At 46.2% G+C, this 4,640-nt stretch overlaps 1 long non-coding RNA gene across 2 annotated transcripts; it reads left to right on the top strand.

The window, feature by feature from the left end:
* Positions 1 to 230: 230 nt before the first annotated feature.
* On the top strand, positions 231 to 926 carry LOC120587311 (uncharacterized). Of its 2 annotated transcripts, none has more exons than XR_005648910.1 (3): positions 231 to 445; positions 515 to 574; positions 762 to 926. It is a non-coding gene; the product is annotated as an uncharacterized LOC120587311 (long non-coding RNA). The 2 variants fall into 2 exon arrangements; XR_005648909.1 differs by having other exon boundaries at positions 512 to 574.
* The last annotated feature ends 3,714 nt before the right edge of the window (positions 927 to 4,640 follow it).

The raw sequence follows: 4,640 nt of genomic DNA, 5'->3' as shown, positions 1-4,640 counted from the left end.
TCGGCCGTGTCGCTGTCGCGCGGACCCTTTGCGAGTGCGCGAGGCGGCGCGGGCGTCGTGGGCACGGCGAGCGGGAGGCGGATCCCTTGAGGAACGGGAATAAGGTGCCGTGGGAGGACAGGACCAGCTCGCGGGGTGTCCCCTCGTCCCCCCCGCGCGCCTCCGCCAGCCTCACAGGTGAACCCCGAGGTGGCGCCGGCCGCGCGCCCTCCGCTGGCCCGAGAGCCATGACACGGGGCTCCTGCGCCCTCACCTGCTGCAGCCCGGCCCCGCCCACCCTGCCAGCGACCTGGGGACCCTCTTCGCCTTTTTACACGGAGCCGGGACAGGCTGAGGTCACAGCAACACTTTCGTGGCAAAGCTGGGGTTTGAACCCGCGTCCTTCACGCCGCGCAGCCCAGGCACATTTCCCTCGCCCCTGACGCCGTCCACTGCAACTCCCGTGGTATGTGTCATTCTTCAAAGATCTGGAAAAAGAGCCAGACGTGACCGTGGTGTGAATTTTCTTTAGCAGAGCAAAGCCGATGTCACTGGGGAGTGGAGGCGAGTCCCATGGGTGGACCTGGTCCCCCAGGTGAGAACGAGGCCCGAAGGCACGGAGGGCAGGGAGCTTGGCTTCTGCTGGAAGTGGCCCCTGGGCTCGTGTCCTTCTCCGGGGCTCCGGGGCAGCGTCCTGCGTGGCCCCGGTTTTGTCGCACAGAACTCTAAAGAGGGGCTGGCCAGGCAGGAAGCCCGTTGCTAACTTTTATTTTCTATTTTAGGCAAGTTGCGGGCAGCCCTCTGGTTTGGCTGAGTGTCCCAAACACAAGCCTCCCTACCCCTTCCCCTGTCCCATCTGCCTCTTGGGGAGGGGTGCAATAATGTTCACTCAGACGACCTGTTTCAGGCTTCTTCATCCCGAAAGAAAAATAAAATAAAATATAAAACTTTCCAAGCCACACGGTTATAGACAACTTTTAAAAAGAGTTGCTGGAGTGAGCGTTTCGTGCTTCCTTGAAATGAAACAATGCCAGTTTTTCTTTTAAAAAAGAAAGTTTGTGTGAACAAAGTTAAATCCAAGAAATGTGTTTTTCCTCTCTCGTTTTCGTGAAATAGTAAAAAAAAAAAGCACTTCTATCGGTTTTGGGGGGGTTCCAGGTTTCCAAGAATGTATTTAGCTTGCTACAAACTATATTTCTGTGGAAAAATTATAGCAAGGCTATCCTGTAAACCATGGCTTTCCATCACCGTCTTGCTGGTTCCCAGCCTCGGTGAGAACAAATACCGCCCAGGTTGGTGGGGACATTCTGGGGCTCAGGTCCCCACCCCAGAAGCCAGAGGGTCCTTGTCCCTTCTGCCTTGTCCCTTTCCAAATGTGCTGGCAAACCAGAGGGGTGTCTTCTAAGTCCTCACTCTGCATTTCATCCTTCAGCTCTCCCCACCCGAAAAGTCCCCAAATCTGGATTTCCTTCCACTCAGCTGCCCGGATTCCGCTCTCTGATTGTGTCCGAGGCAGGTGGAGCCCAAGGCACACAGCGTTACATCACCATCATCTCAGAAACTGCCCCATTGGGAGGGACAGCGGTGACCAGCCACCCAGCAGAACGGAGCTATGCAGCCTAGGTCACGCTCCTTAACCTCTGTGCGCCAGCTCGTGTGTGTGCGAGGGTTTAATGATTTCTTTGGATACGAAGGACTTAAAACGGTGTCTGGCCCATGGAAAGCACAGTGGAGCACGTCTCCCAAGGTTGTTGGGAGAAAGTAATGAAATGGTGCCCGTGAACCCTTAGCCCGGGGCCCGGCACCCAGAAAGGTCTTCCTCTTTCTGAGTGTCAGCTGCATGCTACAGACTACGGCTCTTCGCATACGCACTTGAATCTTCATGCCAAACCTAGCGTGGAGATAAGCCTATTGCACATACAGAGAATTCAGAATCAGTCGTGTCAATGAAATTACCCAAAGTCACACAGCTAGTATGTGGCAGGGCCAGGATCTGTGTGACTCCAGAGTGTGTGCCCTTTTGATTATGGGCAACCTGGGAGGAAAGAAGAAATTATAAACAGTTGTATATGGTGAGCAGATGGGGGTCTTCAGAATTATAACTGACTCAGTAGAACCAGTAGACAGCAGCCACCTTTGGGTCTCCTGATTGTCAGCTGCCTAACTGCCCAAAGCCTCGTGGGCCCCTTTTAAGCCCAGGTTAGAGACGGCTCTCCATACTGGTCAGCATGCGTTTTGTTTTTGCAAGAGACAGAAACCCAACCCAAACTAGTTCATGTGAAAAAGGAGATATAATTGGCTCATGAAACTGACTGTGGAAAGGTGCAGCCTCAGGCATGGCGTGATCCAGGAGTTCGACAAGATTCCATGTACTTGGCCTGATCCATATGTCAATTTGGTTTCCTCCACGTTGACTTTGTTCTTACATTGGCTCTCTCACTGACCCTTTTTGGGCCTTTTTTTGGTCAGGCCTAGGAAAATTTGGGTCCCTAAAAGAAAAATCGTGGTTCTCTTTGTTAAAAGAGGCTAGGGATGCTGGTCAGGCAAAAATAACGGTATCTACGTCCCGCTGCCTGTAGCATCATCAGTCAGAAAGATGGTGGAGAAAAAGCTTTGATGGTGAGCATTTCTGCCACAAAGGACACTCACGAGTCAAGCAGGCAGGGGAGGGGTAGCTAGAAGTGTTTTCGGTCACGCAGGGGACCCAGGAGGACCCCGGATCCTCCTGTTTCTAGTCAGGCTGTGTGGTTCTAGACTAAGCGATGGAGTGAAATCTCCATATCTTAAGGATTGTTTGGTGGTCGTTAGAAATCTTTAGTGTGCTACCATAGCAAAATGCTTTCACAATATAATACATACAAATATAACACGTAACAAAAAGCTGTAACAATGTAAACATATACAAATATATGTAAAAGTGGATACATTTACATATAGACTACGATAAGTATATAAATTAATGTAAAAGTGCATAAAGTCCTACTGAATTGACTAAAGATCCTCGTAGGCCCTTAATGAGAGTCACCGCACACACAGCTATAAATAAAATGTTACAAATCCACACGGACGGTGGATGCTGGGCTGTGGACCAGGTTTGGTCACAAGCTGCGTGACGATGTGTTCATCGCACCAATCTGACATAATCAAACTGGTGCCCCAGCAAACTGGCAAATTGCCAGATGCCATGGACGGTTGGTCACTTCTTGAAGACTCAGGGTCGAGAATGCTCACTGGACAGATCTCATGGTGTTGTTTCCTGCCATCGCATGTGCCCAGAGCCAAGGGCTAGGACACCGAGACACATCCTGCTCAGGACCAAGGTGCTGCTTGCTGAGCACCCAAAAATGGGGTTCGGAAGTGAGCCCAACATTTTAGATGAAATGTAGCGATTCTGTATCTCCTTTGATGTGAATCAGTTATTCTTGACACTGAAACGTTTTAATTGTAGTAAAATACACATGACAGAAAATTCACCATCTTAACCATTTCAAGTTGTGTTAAATACATCCACATCATTTCGCAACCAATCTCCAGAACTTTCTCACCTTGCAAAACCGAAACTTTACACCCGTTTAACAACAATGCTGTTTTATATTTTTAATAATTGGTCACAAACCCAATTAAATATTTCATTTGGAGAATACACATTTCATTTCTAAATTTTAAAATATGTACCTAGAGGAGTGTATTGTGACCATACATGTCTTTTTTTTTTTTTTTTTCTGTAATGAAATCCAAATCACATGTTGAAAACATTTTAAAACATCTGTTTTAAAATGATCTCTCTGGAGCATTTTTTTTTTCCCTAAAAAGCAATTAGTTTCTAATTCATTGTTCCAAGTGGCACCTTCACTTGAAGGTACAGATGAAATCTGTTTCTTTCTTCAATTTTACCTGCTATATACATATCTTATTGAAAGCCACTTTTCCCAGAAAAGGTCAGAAAATATGGAGCATTTTTCTTTTTGTCAAAAAAGACACCCGTTTCTTAAGGTTACCACCTGGCATTATCACGTCACAAGAAGATTTGAGTATATTTTAAACTCCTTGTTTTCATAAAATACACCACACTGATGACACCTGGTGTCACTTGGTGCATTTTTGCTTTTTAATTCTCTCATTCAGTGCTTTGCCTGTGAATGATGCAGTGAATGGTCTGCATTTGTTGTGCTTGCTCTCTGAAACCCAGCCCCTAGAACTTTTGTAAAAAATCACAATCAACACAACCATCCCTGCTGTGTGGTTACATCTACACCGTTTGTCCACAAAACATCATCTTTAATGATCATGATTATCATCACCATCATCATCTACTGTATGTCTTCTCTTCCAAACAACCACATTTTTTACATTTTCATCATTGAAAGGAAATTTGGCAAATGCCATAAACTGATACTTGTATTTTCAAATCTTCAGCAATACGTTCTGTCTTTCAGTGGTATTTGCTGACAAATGAATGCATTTCAGTTTGTCTTTGTTTTTTTCTACAATTAGTTTTGCTATATTTATGTGACAAGAAGAACAAATATTCATAAATGGCATGTGAGTTTTGGTCTTTTGCACCAAACACCTTAGATGAGGCTTCTAAACATTTATCATCACACCTAATGAAGTATTTTAAAGTTTGGATTGAGTATTCCATTAAAGATTGCTGGGAAAAT

Source organism: Pteropus medius, unplaced genomic scaffold (assembly GCF_902729225.1).
Source record: "Pteropus medius unplaced genomic scaffold, Ma_sr-lr_union100, whole genome shotgun sequence".
NCBI classification, from domain to species: Eukaryota; Metazoa; Chordata; class Mammalia; order Chiroptera; family Pteropodidae; genus Pteropus; species Pteropus medius.
The sequence above is the reverse complement of the archived record's forward strand: the minus strand, read 5'-3'. Positions and strand labels throughout refer to the sequence as shown.